Source organism: Oryctolagus cuniculus, chromosome 13 (genome assembly GCF_051225735.1).
Source record: "Oryctolagus cuniculus isolate XC-2025 breed Fujian yellow rabbit chromosome 13, ASM5122573v1, whole genome shotgun sequence".
NCBI classification, from domain to species: domain Eukaryota; kingdom Metazoa; phylum Chordata; class Mammalia; order Lagomorpha; family Leporidae; genus Oryctolagus; species Oryctolagus cuniculus.
The window spans coordinates 42118910-42141465 of NC_142879.1; the positions used below are offsets into that span (position 1 = coordinate 42118910).

Consider the following 22556-nt stretch of genomic DNA (forward strand, 5'->3'; position numbering starts at 1 on the left):
GGTGCGCCGGCTGCAGCGGCGGCCATTGGAGGGTGAACCAACGGCAAAGGAAGACCTTTCTCTCTGTCTCTCTCTCACTGTCCACTCTGCCTGTCAAAAAAAAAAAAAAAAAAAAAAAAAAAAAAGAAACATACCAGGGGACTCCAATTCAATCCCATCAAGGTGGCATGTACCAATGCCATCTCACTATTCCAAGTGATCAATTTCAGTTCACAATTGATCATAATGAAAGGACTAAGAGTCAAAGGGAGCACATAAACAAGTCTAGTACCTGCTAATACTAACCGATAGAATAAATAAAGGGGAGAGTGATCCAACATGGGAAGCGAGATACTCAGCAGACTCATAGAATGGCGGATGTCCTAAACAGCACTCTGGCCTCAGAATCAGCCCTAAAGGCATTCGGATCTGGCTGAAAAGCCCATGAGAGTATTTCAGGCATGGAAAGCCAAGACACTCTGGCAAAAAACAAAACAAAACAAAAAAACCAAAAAAACACCAAAAAACCTAAATGAAAGATCTCTGTGAGTGAGATCCCAGTGGAAAGAACAGGTCTTCAAAGAAGGAGGTACCTTTCTCTGAAGGGAGGAGAGAACCTCCACTTTGACTATGACCTTGTCTAAACAAGATAAGAGTCAGAGAACTCAAAAGGCTTCCATAGCCTTGGAAACTCATACTGGAGCGTGAGGAGATTACTGATGCCATAAAGAGGAGTGTCAATTGGTAAAGTCAACAACAGGAGTCACTGTGCACTTACTCCTCATGTAGGATCTCTGTCCTTAATGTGCTGTACATTGAGATTTAATGCTATAACAAGTACTCAAACAGTATATTTCACTTTATGTTTCTGTGTGGGAGCAAACTGTTGAAATCTTTACTTAATGTATACTAAACTGATCTTCTGTTAAAGAAAAAAAAAAGAAATTATCAATTCCCAACTTGACTCTCACTGGGATTAAACATGACAATAGGTCTGATCTGATTTCATCATCATTTAAAAAATTATCTATTATTTTTTACTTTATGTTTCGTGTGGGAGCAAACTGTTGAAATCTTTACTTAATGTATGCTAAATTGATCTTCTGTATATAAAGAGAATCGAAAATGAATCTTTTTTTTTTTTTTTTTGGACAGGCAGAGTGGACCGTGAGAGAGACAGAGAGAAAGGTCTTCTTTGCCATTGGTTCACCCTCCAATGGCCGCTGCGGCCGGCGCACCACGCTGATCCGATGGCAGGAGCCAGGAGCCAGGTGCTTTTCCTGGTCTCCCATGGGGTGCAGGGCCCAAGCACCTGGGCCATCCTCCACTGCACTCCCTGGCCACAGCAGAGAGCTGGCCTGGAAGAGGGGTGACCAGGACAGAATCCGGCGCCCCAACCAGGACTAGAACCCGGTGTGCCGGCGCCGCTAGGCGGAGGATTAGCCTAGTGAGCCGCGGTGCCGGCCTCAAAAATGAATCTTGATGTGAATGGAAGAGGAGAGGGAGTGGGAAAGGGGAGGGTTGCGGGTGGGAGGGACGTTATGGGGGGGGGGAGCCATTGTAATCCATAAGCCGTACTTTGGAAATTTATATTCATTAAATAAAAGTTAAAAAAAATAACCATTACTTTCACCACCTATTCTGAAACAGGTCTGGAGCCATAATTCCTGGGTTTGAATTCTAGATCTGCTACTGAGAAGCTATGTCTGTTTTGGCAAGTTTGGCCTTTCTGTACCTAGTTATTTCCTTTATAAGATGCCTGATAATTCCCCCTGCTTACAGTATTGTTGTGATGACTAAAATGAGTTTAACACATGGGTGATGCTTAGAATTACCCTCAGTAATTGCATAATATGTCCTGAAAAATCTATCTAATATCATTATCTAAAAACAACTAAATTACTTAAGCGATACTTTTTAAAAAATTTTATTTATTTCAAAGAGTTACAGAGAGGCAGAGAGAGAGAAGGGACAGTGAGTGAGTTAGTCTTTCATCTGCTGGTTCACTGGCTGCAATGGCTGGAGCTGCACTGATCCGAAGCCTGGAGTATGGAGCTTCTTCCGGGTCTCCCATGTGGATGCAGGGGCCCAAGCACTTGGGCCATCTTCCGCTGCTTTCCTAGGCCATAGCAGAGAGCTGGATTGGAAGTGGAACAGCCAGGACTCATGGGATGCTGGTGCTGCAGGTGGTGGCTTTACCTGCTACACCACAATGCTGGCCCCTTAAGCGATACTTTCCAAATAGGTTTTAGTATCCATAAAGGAATGATTAATATTAAAAATGATAATAACAATAAACCTTGTATATGTCCTTTGTGAAATAATATTTTGCTTTCCCCTTTTGCTTTGACAGTCAGAAAGCTTCATTTAAATTTAATTCTTGGTTATGATATTATTACTAATATATTATCTTTGTCTCTTTTCTGTTTATGGTTTAATTTGCCTTGTAGAAAATTACTGTATTTTAAATTACTTGTACACTTGAGGAATAGGAGAAACAAATTACAAATGCAAGTTTTTTATAAAAAGGTAATAGCTTTGATATTCTTTTTATTTTACATATTTAATATTTGCCTGAAAGGAATTATTATTTTAGGCCTAAAAAACAGCTAATGGGAGGAACAAGGTATTGTACAAAATAGTCAAGAATGTAACTATGGGGCAGATTTTTGGTGCAGCGGTTTAAGTTGGCACTTGGATCCTGCATCCCGTATCAAAGTACCCTTTCAGGTTCTGGGTACTCCATTTCTCATCCAGCTCCCTGCTATGTGTCTGGGAAGTAGCAGATGATGGCTGAAGTACTTGAGTTCCTGCCACACTTACAGAAGACCTTGATGGTGTTCCTAGCTCTTGGCTTTTGCCTGGCCCAGCCCTGGCTGTTGCTGCCATTTGGGGAGTGAACCAGCAGATTAGAGACCTCTGTTTCTGTCTCCCTGTCACTCTGCCTTTCAGATAAATAAGCTTTCAAAAATACATTCCTTTGTTAAGACATACATTATAAAAGTCAAAGTGACATGCTTCAAAAATACAAATTGAAATATAAAAGGTAAAGTGAAAAAATAGAAAATCTTGTTATGTATAACAAGACATTTACTTTGAAAAAATGACTAACAAATAACTAGCCATTGGAAGAGTATCCTTTTGACAAAAATTAGTTTTTTGAAGAAGTACTTGTTGTTTTGCTCATATAAAAAATGGATAATTGGGGCCAGTGCTGTGGGTAGCAGGTAAAGCCACTGCCTCCAGTGCTGGCATCCCATATGGGCATGGGTTCAAGTCCCAGCTGCTCTACTTCCAATCCAGCTCTCTGCTATGGCCTGGGAAAGCAGTAGAAGATGGTCCAAGTGCTTAGGCCCTTGCATCTGCATGGGAGACCTGGAAGAACCTCCTGGCTCCTGGCTCTGGATTGGCGCAACTCCAGCCGGTGTGGCCATCTGGGGAATGAACCAGTGGATGGAAGACCTCTGCCTCTCTCTCTGCCTCTCCTCTCTCTGTATAACTGACTTTCAAATAAATAATAAATCTTTAAAAAAATGGATAATTACCACTTCTGTATATTTAAGTATACATCATAAATATTATAGGAAGATTGCTAATTGAATAACTGGAAATGGACTATAAAGGTTGCATTGTATAAATACAAAGACTTTTATATATAATGTAGTAATATCTGCATTGTCGGTCCCCGTCTTCGTGGAGGAACGACACAGGACCCTGCGCTGTTCTTTTGGTCTGCTCGGCCCTCCCCGGGTTTGCTGCTGGTTCTTCCCGGGTTGGCTACCGACCCTTCCACCTCCATGGAAGGGCGGTTCCCCCTGCCACCTTCCCCACTTCCGCGGGGGAGCGGCACACCGCCGGCCGGCTCTCTCGGGGGCTGCACAGGTGTTCCTTCAGATAGATGTTCCCCTTAGATGTTCCTGGTGCATGTTGTCTCTCTCCTCCTTTATAGTCCTCTTCCAGCAATCCCAACTCTGCTACCCACACACCGAGTACGCTGCTCTCCTCCAATCAGGAGCAGGTCCTGCTGTTTATTGGTTGAACTGGAGGCAGCTGTGTAGAAGCTGTTTCTCCCTTATCAGCGCCACATTGTGGGAGAGCAGATGCATAGAATAAGTCTTAATTCCAGTAACAGTCTAGTCCGGGTTGCTCCCCACATGCATACTTTGCTTAGCAGTGGATATGGAAAACTGATGTTTTATAGTGCTGTCCATCTCACAAGTATGATTTATATTAAAACTGAATGAGCACTTTTATATACACTATACTCTTAGCCAAAGAGTTATGACAATTTTTACTGTACTTTTCTCAGTGTAAAGTGTATTCTGTCTTTTTTTGTTGATTCTGCATCTCCTGTACCTTTATCCACGGTTAGGTTACCACTGTCACTACCTGTAGTAACTTCAGAAGTTTTTTCCCTGTTTCTCCCTATCTTGGACAGACCAGCAATTGTAATTATTATTTTCAGAAATTCAGATCTGATATTACTGCCTTGTTTAAAACCCAGTGATCCCTTGTCGTTGCTATCAAATTAAAGATTTAAATCCTTTAGCTTCATCCTGCATCATTTTATATCCTTCTATTTCCCACCTACTGTCTTACATGTTTGTTCCTACAACAGAGCTTTTTGTTTTCAAATAGCTTTAGCAAGGTATAATTGCTTTGTGATAGGCTGTACATATATAGTACATAATGGATAGTTTCACAGGTTTTGAGATATGTGTATAAACATGTGAAACCATAACCATTTTCATGATAGTAGCTCTGACCCACAATAGTATGTCCCTTAATATTTCCTTATTGAGAAATCGCCAAACTGTTTTCCAAAGTATTTGTACCATTTGCCATTCCCAGCAGCAGTCTGTGAGTTTCATTTGTTCTGTATCTGCACAAACACTTGTCTGTTTTTTAAATTTTAGCTACTTTACTAGGTGTGTGCTGGGTATACCATTGTGATTTTAATATTCACTACCATAATGACTAATAACGTTGAACATCTTTCCATGTGCTTATTTGCCATTTGTGTATGTTCTTTGGTGAACTGTCTTTTCAAATCCTTTACCATTTTAAAGGAAGGATTTTTTCTTATTTATTTTTCTTTAAGAGTTCTTTATATATTATGGATTCCATTCCTTTATTAGCTATATTTTTATAAGGCTTTTTCCCCAAGTACTTTGATTTTTCGTTCTCTCAGTAGTATCTTTTGGAGAACATAATTTTTAAATTTTGATTGCTCCAATATATCCTTTTAACTATAGAATTTACTTTTTATGTCATATGTAAGAAATTTTTGCATAGCACAAAGTCACAAAGATTTTGTTCTGTGCTTGGTTGTAGAAGTTTTATAGTTTTCAGCCCTCCATTTAGATCTATGATTGATTTTCAGTTAATTATGTGTGGTGTGAAGTGTGGATCCAAGTTCATATTTTTAATGTGGATATCTAGTTGTTCCAAAACTGTTTGTTGAAAAGGCTGTCCTTTCTCCACAGCTTTGCCATTGTGCCTTGTCAAAAATAAGTTGACTTTTTGTGTAGGGAGCTATTTCTGGACCTCTATTGTGTGTTCTATTGATCTGTTTGGCTTTCTTTGTACCAGTATCACACTGTTTGATTACTAGAGATTTATAATAATTCTTGAAATTAGGCCTCTGGTTCTATTCTTTTTTTTTCCAAGGTTATTTCAGGTAATGTAGATCCTTTGTATTTATGAATTTTAGAATCAGGATGTCAGTTAGAACAAAAACCATGCTGACTTGTTGGGAATTGGACTGAGATTGTGTAGTCTAGAGAGAATTGATATTTAAATAGTAAAGAGTTTTTTGATGTTTGAACAAAGTGTATATATTCTTTATATAGGTAATATGTATTTTCTCAGTAATGTTTTCTAGTTTTTAGAATACAGATCTTTGAGTATTTTATGCAATTTATAAAATTTTATATTCTTGATGAATTTCTAGTATTTCTGAAACTTTAATTTGCATATTGCTAGTATATAGAAATATAATTGTTTTTTGAATATTTTTTATCCTCTAGTCTTGCTAAACTCATATAGTAATTCTAGTACCTTTTTTGATGCATTCCATCAGATTTTATATAGACCAAAAGTTGCCAAACCTTTCCTTTCTTAAACTACTAAAGATAATAAATATTTTAGATTTGTGGCAGTACAGTCTCTGTTGCAACTAATCTGCCGTTCTAATATGTGAAGAGCCGTAAATCATATGTGAATTAAAGAGCATTTATTGTGTTCCAATAAAAATTTGTTTTCAAAGACAATAAACTGTTCTACAGTTGGAATTTAGGGTTGGAGCTTGCCCAGCTTTATTATATGATCATGGTAGTGAATAATGATAGTTTTACTTCTTCGTTTGAACTTTGATGCCTTTTATTTATTTTCTTTTCTGTACTGGCTAGAATCTTCAGTGTTCAATTTTGAATAAATGTAATAAAACTGAATTGTCTGTCTTTTGAAATGGAATATCTTTTTTTTTTTTTTGACAGGCAGAGTAGACAGTGAGAGAGACAGAGAGAAAGGTCTTCCTTTGCCGTTGGTTCACCCTCCAATGGCCGCTGCGGCCGGCGCACCGTGCTGATCCCATGGCAGGAGCCAGGTACTTCTCCTGGTCTCCCATGGGGTGCAGGGCCCAAGCACTTACTTGGGCCATCCTCCACTGCACTCCCTGGCCACAGCAGAGAGCTGGCATGGAAGAGAGGCAACCGGGACAGAATCCGGCACCCCGACCCGGACTAGAACCCGGTGTGCCAGCACCACAAGGCGGAGGATTAGCCTAGTGAGCCGCGGCGCCGGCCTGAAATGGAATATCTTAAAGTGAAGGTATTCAGCTTTTCACTATTACATATGTTAAGCTGTAGGCTTATTATATATGCTCCTTATCATGCTGAAGAAGTTCTCTTGTTGAGATTTAGAAAGACATATATTTTCATTTGAATGACAGAGAAAGAAACAGAGTTTCAGACAGACATCTTCCATTGACTGGTTTATTCTAAATGCCCACAAGAGCCAGGGCTGGGCCAGGCTGAAGCCAGCATGCTGAAACTGTCTGGGTCTCTCACAAAAGTTAGAGGATCCCAGCTACTTCAGTTAGTATCAGCTCTCTTCCCAGGGTGTGCATTAGTGGGAACCTGGGTCAGAAGCAGAGCTGGGACTCAAGCTAGGCACTCCCAATATGGGCGCAGGTATCCTAAGAGGAGTCTTAACTGCTGCATGAAATGCCACACTCCTGCTGAGATTTTTAGACAGTAATGAATGTTAATTTTGTCCAGTTTTTCTATCCACTGAAACAATCATATGATTCTTTTTTAGTTTGTTAATGCAATAAATAGTATTATTGATGTTTAAAATTAAGATGTTTATTTATTTGAGAGGCAGAGTCACAGAGAGAGGGGGGAGAGACAGAAACGTCCTCCATGCCCTGGTCCACTCCCCAAATGCCACAATGGCTGGAGCTGGGCTGAGCCAAAGCCAGGAGCCAAGAGCTTCTCCCAGGTTTCCCACGCAGGTGCAGGTGCCCAAGCACTTGGGCCATCCTCCTCTGCCTTCCCAGGCCATAGCAGAGAGCTGGTTTGGAAGAGGAGCAACTGACACACGAACTGGGGCCCGTATAGGATGCTGGCACTGCAGGCGGAGGCTTAGCCTACTACATCACAGTGCCAGCCCCATATTTGATTCTTGATTGTTAAGCCCACCTTCCATTCCTGGGTTAAACTCCATTTTGTCATGATACATTATCTTTTTAATTTATTGTTGGGTTTGAGTTGCTAAAGTTTTCTTTAAAATTTTTTTAAAAGACTTTATCAGTTTTAGGTTTCCAGCAAAATTGAGAGGAAGGTGCAGAAATTTCCCATATTTTCTCTGCTCACCCTCCACCCCACAGTTGAATCACCTACCTCATTACCAATGTCCTTCATGAGTATGATACGGTTGTTACTATTGATGAACTTGCATGGACACATTCTCATCAGAAGTCCATAGTTTACTTCAGGGTTCACTTGTTGTATGTTCTTTTTTATGTGCCCATCATTGCCATCATTATAACCATAAAGAGAGTGTTTCACTGGCCTATAAATCCTCTGTGCTTTATTTATATATATATACACACACACACACATATATGTATATATACATATATATGTATACATATATATACATATACATATACATATATTTTATTTAGAGAAAGGTCTTCCTTCTGTTGGTTCGCCCCCTAAAAGGCCGCTATGGCTGGAGCTACACTGATTCGAAGCCAAGAGCCAAGTGCTTCCTCCTGGTCTCCCATGCAGGTACAGGGGGCCCAAGCACCTGGGCCATCCTCCACTGCACTCCCGGGCCACAGTAGAGAGCTAGATTGGAAGAGGAGCAACCAAGCCTGGAGCCTGGCGCCCATATGGGATGCGGGTGCCGCAGGCGGAGGATCAATCAAGTGAGCCACGGTGCCGACCCCAATCCTCTGTGCTTTACGTATTTATCATTTCCTCCCCTCTGCAACTCCTGTCAATCACTGCCTTTTCACTGTCTCCAAAGTTTTTCCCTTTCCAGAATATCATGTAGTTAGATTCTTATGGTATGTAGCTTTTCAGATTGGTTTATTTCAGATGGTAGTAGACAATGAAGCTTCCTTCATGTCTTTTTCATGGCTTGACAACTCATTTCTTTTTGCTGCTAAGTACAGTTCTGTTACGTGGATATACCACCATTTATTCATTCACCTATTGGAGGATATCTTGGTTGCTTCAAAAATTGGATGAATTTTTGTGTTCATGATCATAAAGCAGTTTTATTTCTTGTAATAGTTTTGTCTGATTTTGATTCAAGGAAATGCTGGCATTATAGAATGAATTGTGATGCATTTTTCTCCCTTATTGTTGTGGAAAATTTTGTGTAGAATTCTATTTATCTCTAAAATTTTTTATAATTCACCACTGTAGCTATCTCGGCCTGGCATTTTCTTTGTGGAAAGGATGTTAACTCTGACTTTATTGTATTTTATATAGGCCAGTTCAGATTATTTATTCTTTATTGAGCTTTGATGATTACTGTCTTTCAGTTTTTCCATTTTATCTGTCATATTTATTCACATCATTTCATAATATTACCCTTTTATATTAATATCTGCAATATTTATAGCAAATGTACATTATTTTTGATACTGAATATTTCTATCTTTTTTTTTGTTTTCCCTGACCATTCAGGCTAGAAAGGTTTATCACTTCTACTGATCTGCTTAAATTATTTCATTGATTTAATGAAATCAGTTTTTTCTGTTTTCTGTTTCGTGGATTTTTTATCTTTGATGTTGTAGCCCTTCATTTTACTATAACAAAATTTCATGGACTGGGTAGCTTTTAAATAAACAGAAATTTGTTGATCTCCGTTCTGGTAGCTAAGAAGTTCAAGATCGAGGCTTGGCAGATTTGGTATCTGGTGAGGGCTGTCTTCCTGTTTCAGAGGTAGCCTTCTTTTCCTGATGTTGTCACATGGTAAAAATGTTAAATCTCCTCTGAGCTCTCTTTTATAGGGCCACTGATCCTGTTGGTGATGGGTCTTTCCTCAGGACAAAATCACCTTGAGGTCTTACCTTGTAATAATAGCATCACCTCTGTGGTTAGAGTTTAGTGTAGGAATTTAGAGGACAAAAATGTTCCAAACACAGCAGATGTTTACATTTCCTTTCTTCGATTTGATTTGTGTTTACTTTGCTCTTCTTTTTTCTTGTTTATTAAAGTGGAAGTTAAGATAATTGACTTTAAGATTCTTCTAGTATAAATGGGCTTCAGAACATTCATGGAAATGCATTACATTTTAGTTGAATTTTTTCACAAACTTTTTGAAGTGCTCTTGTGTGGGCTTTCACTACTAAAAATTTCCATTTAAGTACTGCCATAGCTGCATTCCACAAATTCTATGTGTTATATTTTCTTTTTCATTCACTTCAAAATACTTTATCTTGTCTTATTACTTCTTGGACTTGGGGTTATTTAAAATATGTGTTACTTAGTTTCCAAATATTTGAGAATTTTTTGTAAGAGTTTTATTAATTTCTAATTTAATTGCTTTGTGGTCAGGGGAAATATGTTGTATGAAAATCCTTCTGACTTAATCTTTTCATTAAAATGTATTATCTGGTCTAGCTAGAATATATTCTTTAAGTATTCAGAGGGTACTTTAAAAAATGGTGTTGCTCAAGTCTATATTGCCGATTTTCTACCCCCTTGCTCTATTACTTATTGAGTAAGAAAGGGACATTGAAATCTCAGGTGACATAGGAAATTTGATTTTGCAGTTCTATCTCATTTTTTTTCTTGCCTTATATATTTTAAAGTTCTTATTAGATCATAAATATTTAGGATTATTATATCTTGTTGGTTAGTTGAACTGCTTATTATAAAGTGGCTTTGTTTATTGCTGATAATACCTTCTAAATGTTTATTTTTAAATATTTATTTATTTATTTGAAATTCAGAGTTGTGAGAGAGAAGGAAGAAGGGAAGGAGGAAGCAGGTGAGAGAGAGAGAGAGAGAGAAAGAAAGAGAGAAAGATGGTTCACTCTCCAAGTACCTGCAATGTCCAGGGCTGAGACAAGCCGAAGTCTGGAGCCAGGAGCCAGGAGCTTCAGCCGGGTCTCCTGCATGAGGTCTTGGGTTATCTCTGCTGCTTTTTCCAGGCCATTAGCAGGGAGCTGGATAAGAAGTAGAGCAGCCAGGACTCGAACTGGTACCTATGCCGATGCTGGCACTGTAGGTGGTGGCTTTCTAAATTTATTTTTATTTTTTTTAATTAAAAAAATTTTTTTTGACAGGCAGAAGAGAGAAAGGTTTTCTTTTTTTCCATTGGATCACCCTCCAAGTGGCTGCTACGGCTAGCGTGCTGTGCCGATCCGAAGCCAGGAGCCAGGTGCTTCCTCCTGGTCTCCCATGCCAGTACAGGGCCCAAGGACCTGGGCCATCCTCCACTGCACTCCCGGGCCACAGCAGAGAGCTGGACTGGAAGAGGAGCAACCAGGACAGAATCCGGTGCCCCAACCAGGACTAGAACCCTGGGTGCAGGCGTTGCAGGCGGAGGATTAGCCTAGTGAGCTGTGGCGCCGGCCTGTAGGTGGTGGCTTTACCTGCTGCACCACAAGAGATCTTCCGATCTGCTGGTTCACTCCCCAGATGGCTGCAATGGCCAGGGCCAGGGCTGGGCCAGACCAAAACCAGGAGCCTGGAACTCCCATGTGGATCTCCCACATGGGTGCAGGGGTCCAAACATTTGGAAAAAATCCATCTTCTGATGCTTTCCCATTCACATAGCAAAGAGCTGAATTGGAAGTGTAGAAGCTGGGACTTGAACCGGTGCTCAATTTTGCTATGAAATCTACTTTGCTGTGGCAACTCTTGCTCATGTTTTCTTTTATTATCGTGACATATCTTTTCCCATGTTTTAAGCCAGTTTTTGTCTTTACATTTAATCTATTTAGATCTGTGATCCATTTTGAGTTGATTTTTGTATAGGACATAAGGTTTCAAACTTTTGCAAGTAGAAATCCAGTGTTCACAATACCATTTATTGAAGAGGCTGTCCCTTTTCCAGGGAATTCTTTTGATATATTTGTCAAAGATAAATTGGTTGTAGATACATGGATTTATTTCTGGAGTTTGTATTCTGTTCCATTGGTTCAAGTGGCTGTTTTATGCTAGTATCATGCTGTTTCAGTTGTAACAACCCAGTAGTTTATCTTGAAATCTGGTGTTGTGATGCTCATGTCTTTGTTTTTATTGTTCAGCATTGCTTTGGCTGTTTAGGTTCTTTTAATTTTTTCTAGTTTTGTGAAGAATGCAATTGGTGATTTGATGGGGATTGAATTGAATAGGTAAGTCACTTTGGGGAGTATGGACGTTTTGATAGTATTAATTCATCCAATCCATGAACAAGGGAGATGTTTCATTAGTATTTTGTAATTTTCACTGTAGACATCTTTCACATCCTTGGTTAAAATTTATCTCAAGATATTTAATTTTTCTTGTAGCTATTGTGAATGTTGTAAGTTCTTTCTCAGCAAGATCATTGTTGGTGCGACTGATTTTTGTGTGTTGATTATGTATCCTGAAACTTTGCTGAATTCTCTTTTGGTGAAGGCTTTGTTTCTTCTATGTAAATGGCATAGGACACAGAGCCTAGAAGTAATCCCACACATCAGTGGCCAGTTGACTTTCGACAAAGATGCCAAGAACACACAAACGAGGAAAGGACAACCTCTTTAATAAATAGTGCTGAGGAAATTAGTTATTCCATTGTGTTTGTGTGTATACATACACATATATATGTATCATATTTTCCTTATCTAGTTATCATTTCATGGCCATCAGTGTAGCCCAGTTTCACAGCAGAAGTATGAAAATGTGCTCTCATTTCAGCCCTTATACAAGAATCAATTAAAAATGAACAAAAGAGGCCGGCGCCGCGGCTCACTAGGCTAATCCTCCGCCTAGCGGCGCTGGCACACCAGGTTCTAGTCCCGGTCGGGGCGCCGGATTCTGTCCCGGTTGCCCCTCTTCCAGGCCAGCTTTCTGCTGTGGCCAGGGAAGGCAGTGGAGGATGGCCCAGGTGCTTGGGCCCTGCACCCCATGGGAGACCAGGAAAAGCACCTGGCTCCTGGCTCCTGCCATCGGATCAGCGCGGTGCGCCGGCCGCAGCGTGCTGGCTGCGGCGGCCATTGGAGGGTGAACCAACGGCAGAGGAAGACCTTTCTCTCTGTCTCTCTCTCTCACTGTCCACTCTGCCTGTCAAAAAAAAAAAAAATGAACAAAAGATTTAAACAGAAGACCCCAAACTATAATACTACCAGAAGAAACCACTGGGGTGAATCTCCATGACATTGTTCTGCTCAGATATTTTTTTAAAGATTTATTTATTTATTTGAAAGAGTGATAGAGAAAAGAGAGGGAGGGAGGAAGGGGAGAAAGGGAAGGAGAGATAGAAAGAGCTATCTTCCATCTCCTGGTTCATTCTCTAAATGATCACAATGGCCAGGACCCAAGAACTCCATCCCAGTTGCCCACGAGGGTGGAAGGAACCCAAGTACTTGAACTATAATCTGGCTTCCCAGGCACAGTAGCAAGATGCTAGATCAGAAGCAGAAGAGCTGGGATTTGAATCAGTACTCTGATATGGGATGCAGGCATTTCAAGTGGCAGCTTAACCTGCTGCACCACAACACTGGTCCCTGCTCAGAGATTTCTTATATATTATCTCAAAAGCACAGGTAACAAAAGCAAAAATAAACAAATAAACCAAAAACATTCTACAGAACAAAAGAAACAGAGAGAAGTGACAACCTGTGGTTGGGAGAAAATATTTTAAAATCATAAAAATCAGATAAGGAGTTAATATGGAAAAATACAAGGAATTCCAACCTAATCAGTATAAAGAATACAGATATCTCTATTAAAAATTGGATTGGGACTAATGTGGTGGTGTAGCAGGTAAGCCTCACCTGTGATGCCAAGATAGTATATGGGCGCCAGTTTCAATTCTGGCTGCTCTACTTCTGATCCTGCTCCCTGCTAATGCAACAATGAAAGCAGCAGGAGATGGTACAATTCCTTGGGTCCCTACACTCATGTGGAAGACTCAGATGGAGTTCCAGGCTCCTGGCTTCAGTCTGGCCCAGTCCTAGCTATTTCAGCCATTTGGGGAGTGAACCAGCAGTTGGAAGATCTGTCTATCTCTCCCTCTCTCTTTAACTCTGACTTTTAAATAAATCTTTTTCTTTTTAGATGGATTTGCATAGATATATCTCAAAAGGAGATATGCAGGTGGTCAATAGGCATATAAATAAATGCTCTACATTTCTAATTATCAGGATAATGCAAATTAAAACCACAATATGGTATCATCTCACCCCCATTAGATTGAGTGTTATCAAAAAGAATGGTAACAAGGACAGACAGGGATGTGGAGAAACACAAACCCTTATACAGTTTTGATGGGAAAGTAAAATAGTACAGCCACTTTGGAAACAATATGGAGGTTCTTCAAAATACTAAGAATAGAATTACTAGTTGTTTTTTTTTTGTTTTTTTTTTTGTTTTTTTTTTTTTTGACAGGCAGAGTTAGAGAGAGAGAGAGAAAGGTCTCCCTTCTGTTGGTTCACTCCCAAAATGGCCGCTACGGCCAGCACGCTGCGCCGATCCGAAGCCATGGCCAGCTGCAGGGCCCAAGCACTGCCTTCTCGGGCCACAGCAGAGAGTTGGACTGGAAGAGGAGCAACTGGGACAGAATCCAGTACCCCAACCGGGTCTAGAACCCGGGGTGCCGGCGCTGCAGGCGGAGGATTAGCCAAATGAGCTGCAGTGCCTGCCACTAGTTTTTCATACTAAGCATTTTTCATTAACTTTTTGCAGATCCATTGTATGCATGGATTTCTACTTCTTTGTACCAAAATAAACTTATATTTTAATTCTGTTTCTAAAAGCTTTTGAAGTACCCTCAAAAATATCTATATTCAATTGACCTAAGTCATAGGAATTCATTTCAGTTCTTGGTGTAGTGAAATTGCACAATTTTTGTATATAAACAGATTTATACCGAAATTCTAGCTTTGCCTCTTCTATCTCCATGCCCCTGGCCAAACGAGTGAACTTTATATTTTCTTCATTATTTAAAGTTTATGGAAAATTCATATCTTACAGAGTTACATGAATTTAATAATAAATATTAAGGGTCTAATCCAGTTCCTGCTACATAGCAAGTGTTCAATAAATGTTGCCCTCTTTTTTTTACCTTCCCTCAATTTTCCACCCGTTCTTTTTCTCTAGGTGCTTCCACCTTGGAGAGAGCATGGACTGGAGGGTAAGCATTTACTGGAAGCACTGTTATCAAAGACGGAAGACAACAGCTAATCATTTGGGGAAGACCAGTGTATGCTCAAGAGATGGAAAGCTTTTTTGCTTGGAAATTACAGGTTCAAAATTGCTAAGACAAAATGCTGTAAGTTCTTAGGCTGGTTAGGAAAACATGTAGGTATGAGAGTAGCATGCTAGAAACTAGTCAAGGAAATTAGGATAAATGCTGTCTGAACGGGGAGATTGTAAAAGCAAGTGAATCTAGTCTGACAGATAGAATTATCTCATAGGATAAACAGTGTTTCTATTTTTCTAGGTCCAGAAGACCATTGCAGACTGACATATTTTTCAGTTTTTGCCATGTTATAAGTATTCTCTCGCCTGGAAAGATGTGAAATTGTTAAATTGTCGCTCTTATCCCTGAAACCCGGCACTACGTGATTCTAGTGATTGTGATGAATATAATATAAACACTTCACAGTAAGAAGAAAGGGAAGCACACGATAACTTGCACAGTTATTTTCTGCACATTGTGTGTGGCACATTGTGCATGCCTACCCAGTTATATCACCAAGAACTCAAGTGCTTTGCATCTCTCTTCTCTGCCATTGTCAGCACGTATCTCATTCTCAGGTGAGTTCTCATTGTCACAAGCTTGCTGCAGCATTTTCAGAAACACATTGAGACAGGACACAAACCAGCCAGAGAAGAATGATTTATCTCATGTACCTCTTAAAAGTAGATTGAGACTTATCCATGCCTGACTCTCAATGAGATAGTTAAAAAGTATGCAGGTACTTCTAAAAAGTTCACAGAGGAAATAAGAAAGGAATTTATTGAGGACAAAAAATATTAAAATCTGTGTATACAACTGATCTTCAAAAACCTTATGAAAAATGAATATTATAAAATCTGCATGAATTACCAAAAAATCTTTAAATTCTCTTTTGCATGATCATTTTGAAGTCCCCTCATATTTAATAGTAGAGTTTGCATTTTCTCTTTGGAAACTTTTTCAGATTAGACAAGACAGTTTATTTTTTTTTAATATTTATTTATTTTATTTGAAAGTCAGAGTTACACAGATAGAGAAGGAGAGGCAGAGAGACTGAGGTCTTCCATCTGCTGGTTCACTCCCCAGTTGGCCGCAACATCCACAGCTGGGCAGATCTGAAGCTAGAAGCCAGGAGCTTCCTTCATGTCTCCCACATAAATGCAGGGGCCCGAGGACTTGGGCCATCTTCTACTACTTTCCCAGGCCATAGTAGAGAGCTGGATTGGAAGTAGAGCAGCCAGGACTAGAACCGGTGTCCATATGGGATGCCAGCACTGCAGGCGGTGGCTTTACCTGCTACACCATAGCGCCGGCGCAAGGTCAAACAGTTTTGGTGAGGAAAGTGACAACTTTGGTGAGCTTCTTTTAAGCAAAATGGTATTTTTGTTTAATGTCTTTAAATGAATCTCATATCTTTTTATGTCTTTTCTATCCATAATTATTATAGCTATGGAAAGAAAACACTTTGCAGCCCAAAATAAGATATTTTTAGAAATAATACCAAATGGTTTATAATGAATTGTCCAGTCTTTATCTAACCATCCATTTAACTGATTCGTAGAGGATTTTTCTTCTTTTTACCAGTAGAGGGTGCTACAATCCTGAGTATAAAAGCTTTTCTTAAGGCAGATATAACATCACAACTTTTATCTTGTTGAAATATTACACCTTTAAATTTACAATCTGAGTACTAGAAATGTGAAGTGATGTATATTTTATAATTTGTAACTTTGGAACTATACAAGGAAACTTCAAAAAGTTCATGGAAAATGGAATTTAATGGTAAGTTTATTTTGGTGCAAAATTTTTTGAAATTCATGTATAGATTTTTTCATAACATGAATTTCCATCAATGTTTGCATACCCTTCTATGCTTGGATTCTAAGATTTATTTTTGTGCCAAAGTCAACTCTCAATTCTATCTTCCATAGTTTTTTTATGGATTACCAGTACATTGTTTATGATATTCCAGTTACTCAGTATTTCTTTGTATATCTCCTAATATGAACTTCTTTGCCTGCCTAAGCAAACTTCATTACAAGGTATGTGTTTCCCTTACCTTGCTTTCACCTTTACTCATGTGTCCCTGTTTTCTGGATCACCAGTGTTTGTCATCTGTCTGTATATGATTTGCTTGAGACCCAGTTCAGAACCAACTCTCAGTTTGTATAGCATGGTGCAGTTCCTGTTGGTACTTAAGCAAATGTTTATTTTATGTTTATTAGAGGAAATAACAGCTTTTATTTTTCTACTATTAAATCATAAACTTGATAAATACAGGATGTTCAATTAAATTTGAATATCAAATAAGCAACACTTTTGTATAATTATGTCTCAGAAATATTTGTGATATGCTCACCATAAAATTTATCTGAAATTCGTATTTAATGATATGATTTGTATTTTTATTTGCTAAACCTGTCAACCCTAAACATAAACATGTAGAGCAGAATCATTGTCGTGTTCATCATATTCTTAACTGCAGAGCATGTGTCAACTCATAGAGAATGCTCAATGGAAAAGAGTGAAAATGGACTAAATGACTTAGTTTTTATAGAATGAATGTTTTCACTTTGGAAAATAACCGCTTTTAAATGATCTGCATTAGTTTTGCATTAATGTGTTGGCAATGAATTTTTATTCATTCTAAAAAGGAAATAGTTGTATGAAACCACTGAGTTAAGTAGAAATTTACAGACTTAAAATAAAAATTGGAGGGAACATTGAAAGATATTTATGTGCCTTAATAAATCTCTTAGGGTTGTTAAGAAATGTTATGTGGTTAAGAAAATTCTCTTGCAAAATAATTATGGATTTCTTAAAAATTATGATTTTAAAAGATGCATTATGTATAGAATCAAAAACAGAGTTATAAAAAGATGGTACCAGTACTATTCATCATTTAGAGTAATGGGATTATTCTCATATGTTGCTTTGAAAAGGAGGGAAAACTATTGTATAGTTATTACCCTATTTGAATAAATACATATTTCATATTTATTCAAAAATTCCTGTTAGTCTGGCTACCCTCAGCTAAACCTAAGACATCTGTTTACAAATTTCTTATGCTTTTGATTCATTGACCTAGAAAAAGAAAAGAATACCCCCTATCAACATGTAAATACTATTTTATGTCTGAATCCTTTCCCTGACTCTTGGAAGATAAATGTTGGACAATCTTATGATCAAATTCCATTATATACGGCATGATGTTACATTAGTGTTTAGAGAGATGAAATTATACTGATACAGCCAATATGTTCATGGTTGTCTATATACTCTTATGTATTCCAGAAGCTATTTAGAAAGTTCTTGCACTTTACCTAGTAAGAGCCCTTTTATAAATTCCCACAAATATGTATAGAATCTCATAGAAAAGCATAGGTTCAGTCAATCCCACTACATTTTAAGACAGAAGGTAAGTTCATAATTCTTGGAGGCCAAGAGAAGTGACTCTGAGCTTCTCTTAGTGGTTTGCTTCTGATCAGTCAGGCACTAAAGGGCACAGGTTTGCTTTTTCACATGGGACCATTTCTCTCTGGCCCCTGCTACTGCATCTCTTTGTGGTCTCCCTCTTCTTGTCTTTATCCCCAGTCTTCTTGTGCAGATGCTGTCGTGGGGCCCCATTGTGGGGGAGGAGCATCCGAGGGCTGATCTGTTTCTGTCCTAGTGGCCTGGGAAGACAGACTTCTTTCCTCCACCCCTTTCCCAAGTAGTCATTGAGACAGACCAGAGGTTTCATGATTAGGAACTTCATGTCCATGTACCCTGATCCCTGCAGTGGCTCCAAAGGAAGAAAAATCCGTACAAAATTTGGACCTGTGGGTAGATTTTTTCCCCAGCAGTCAGTGCTGTTAACAATACATTCAGCCTGGTGTTTCTGATTACTCTTCTCTCCTCGTTCCTTGGTCTGAGGGAGGTCATACTGAAGGTTTTTCTTCAAACAGTATCACATATGACTTGGACACATTCAAATTTTAAATTCATTTGCAAAAGGAACTTTGTTTAAATGATTTATTTTTCAGTTTAAGTAAAACTTTAGACTATAGATCCTAATTCAAACAATTTTCCTCCATGACTTACTGTTTTAAATAAATAAATCTTCAAAATGATTTTTGCGGTTTTGTAGACCTTTCAGTATTCTAGCCATTTTCAGTCTTCTTCTGATTTATTTAATTCTTCCTACTTTATTATAGTTGAATAATATATTTGCACATTATTCCTGATGTTCATTAAAAATTTAAAATATCAGGTATGTGGTTCTTACCTGTTAACAATGAATCCAGATGTTTTCTACTGAAAGGGTGCCAGGTTTTCTTACTATCATAGATCTAACTTTGGAGAATAAATTTGGAACAATTCTGTAGGGACGATTGGTCACAGATGGCTGAGTGATAATAAATCTCCAGATTGAGATAGAGTCCTTCTGGATTGCAGCACTTGAATTGATTTTAATAATTTGAAATATTCTATCCTTTATCAACCAAGTAAACATAGGTATTCCTTATTTAAGTTATTCTGATTTTGCAAAAGACATGTAATTATATTATAACTCCTTAATTTTATCCTTGGTCTTAAACCCCATACTGTGACATCTGTGTCAAAACTTTACTCTTTTCCCCCAAACCATAAGAGTTTAGTTTCTTAATAACCTGAAAATAAAACAAACAAACAAAAAGAGACCCTCTTGCAGGAAATGTTCCCATGTGTCCCAAGCTGAGCTATACTGCTCTTTCTCCTATTCATGATCATATTTAGCACATAGCATAATCATTACTGGCTTATATAACTGAGCTCCTTGGAGGCAGGAACTATTTCTTATTAATCATTGCATCTCCACTGCTTAGCAGAGTTCCTGGTATTCATAGATGCTCACTAAAGAATGAAGAAAAGTCATTTATTGGGAGTTTTATATTCAGTCACCTCTTCTGCCTAGAAAATGATATAGGAAGGAATGAATACTTCAGTTATTTTAGAAAAATGTTTTTGACTAATTTACAAGCCAAAGGAACTTTACACATTGTTATTCATATAAGAATTTTAGCCCAGTTTCACAATATGATTTATTACATTAGAGATGTTAGAACATTGTTTTGTTTTGTTTTGTTAATTTTACAAATCAGGGCCCCAGTAGAACCTGATGCCATATTCACATTAGGGTAACTTGTGGCAGGTAAGGGTGTTTTAGGAAGGTACTATGTAAAAAGAGTGGGCAACATTAGCATCCCATATGGGCGCTGATTCAAATCCTGGCTGCTCCATTTCTGATCCAGCTCCCTGCTAATGTGCCTGGAAAAGCAGCAGAAGTGACCCAATTGCTTGAGTCTCTGTAACGCATGTGGGAGACCCAGAAGAAGCTCCAGGATTTGGTCTGTCCCAGCCTTGGCTGTTGCAGACATTTGGGGAGTTAACCAGTGGATGGAAAAACTCTGCCTTTCAAACAAATAAATAAATCTTTAAAAATGTGCTAATAAGTATATCACCTAATTCTGAAAGCATTGAGCAGTATAGGTTTATACAAAAACATTTGTTGAACTTCTAATCACTACTAGGCACCATGCTAAAATGCTGGGGAAAACGTGGCAAGCAAGAGACGTGGTTGGAGCCGTCATGAAGCTCTCAGTCTGGCAGGCCATTAGTGCTCCTCTGATGAGTAAAGCTCTTGGTGATATGATTGTTTCTGAATGCTGGAGGATGCCCAGTCTTCTGTGTTATGAATGAGTCCAGCTCCAAGACCGTCTTGTAAGTGTCTTGTATCTCCAGATTGTCAAGGATGACATATCTAATTCCTCAAGTCCTGGAGATCACTTCAAGATTGAAAGCTCTGGATTAAAATTCCTGATTCTATTCATAGAAAGGCACAGATACTCTGATGCCTCATAGACACATCACCTAGAGAGGAGTGTGTCCAAATGAAGGTTCCGCTTCCCAACCCTTTCTTTTCCATTCTCATCTGTGGCTATCTGTGGTCCATCACCATAACCGTATCAGACCAAGGCCTTGTCAAGGTGTTCTATTCAGTGCCCTGGAACTGGAATTGAAGACACAGGCTGCCCGGATACTTGCCTCATTTCTCATAGGATCATTCCTAAATCAATTTTTTAAAAGATTTATTTTTTATTTGAAATGCAGAGTTACAGAGAGACAGAGAGAGAGAGAGAGAATGAATCTTCCATCCGCTGATTCATTCCTCAAATGGCTGTAACAGCTGGAGCTGGGCCAATCTGAAGCCAGGAGCCAGGAGCTTCTTCACGGTCTCCCGCATGGGTGCAGGGACCCAAGGACTTGGGCCATCTTTTACTGCTTTCCCAGGCCATAGCAGAGAGCTGGATCGGAAGAGGAGCAGACAGGACTTGTATTGGCATCCATATGGGATGCCGGTGCTGCAGACTGTAGATGGCAGCTTTACCCACCATGCCACAGCACTGGCCCCTCCTAAATCAATTTAATATAGTTGATATTTGTGAATGGAAGTAGAATTAGTATGTCTGATTTGTTGATTCTTATTTTAAAGTCTTTGTAAACATTAGTACATGGAGTTCTTTGGATCTGATTATATTGTGTCACATTCCTGTTCATATTCCTTCATGTTTTCATGCCTCCTTTGGTGCATTAGCTATTTAGTTTTTGTCAGGTATCACAATTGCAGATTTATTTGTAGAGATAATTTCAGGCCTAGGATGATCTCTTCCTCTGGTGAGGACTATAGCTTTTTCCAGGTCCCTGGGACCTCTGGCAACCTGGAATCATCTTAGACCTCTTTTAGACACCATGAAGCTCTGAAGCCGACAGCAGCTGGGAGGGCCTCTCAGTTTCCAGCTCACCTTTAGTTGACTGGCGGATGCACAACTTTAGGATCCCAACTTACGGCAAGACCTTCTTTCCAAACCAGATTGTGGCTGTGGGAGGGGAGGCTCTCATTGTCTTTCTCTTTCTGTCCTCTTAGGCTGCTAGGTTGTCACTCAGTCTCTCTGCCTCTCAGACAGTAACTCTCTGAATTTAGTGTTAGTTCAATACTGAGGTAGCCTCAAAATCAAGGAGTGGATGAGGAGGAAAGGAGGAATGAATGAACAACAACAAAAAGGAGCAATTTAAAAACTTTAAATCATTCAGTAGTGTAAGTTATTTGAAGAATGAGAATGTCTGGGACCTGAATCAGGGAAACATGGTATAAAGGATTAGAGCCATGAATGAAAGTCCGTGTTGAACCCAAAGATCAATCAGGAGAGAATGAAACATTAAATAATTGTAATAAAGTTTATTGTTTTTTGTGTTTTTTAGGCCTTTCATTTCTATCAGCAATGTCTTTAGCTTTCTGTTAGAGATTTGGCATATTTTTGTTGGATTAATTCCCAGGTATTTGGTTTTTTTAATGGTCTTGTAAATGGCATTCTATTTTTATGTTTCATTTTTCACTTGTTGGTTTTATATAGAGATGCAATTGATTTCATATATTGATCTGGCATCCTGAAACTTTGCTAATTCTCTTGTGCATAATCACGTAGTCTGCTAATAGGAACAGTTTTAGTCATTCCCTGCTTTGTAATATTTATGAATTTAACATCTTTCCTTTTTTTATTTACTTGAAAGTCAAGAGTTACAGAGAAAGAGGGATAGACACACACACACACAGATTTTCCATCCATTGTTGCACTTCCAAGATGACCACAGTGGCCTGGCTG

The 22556-nt window shown here is 38.9% G+C and overlaps 1 long non-coding RNA gene across 4 annotated transcripts in view; it reads left to right on the forward strand.

Moving 5' to 3' along the window:
• Positions 1-22556, forward strand: part of LOC149122569 (uncharacterized) — a 140894-nt gene that overhangs the window by 44493 nt on the left and 73845 nt on the right. For 3 of the 4 annotated variants that reach the window (XR_016219696.1, XR_016219697.1, XR_016219698.1), the window contains exons 2-3: positions 14793-14826; positions 15136-15452. This is a non-coding gene — a long non-coding RNA (uncharacterized LOC149122569). Of the gene's footprint in view, positions 1-14792; positions 14827-15135; positions 18229-22556 lie in introns of those variants that run through there. The other variant, XR_016219695.1, reaches the window with a different exon arrangement.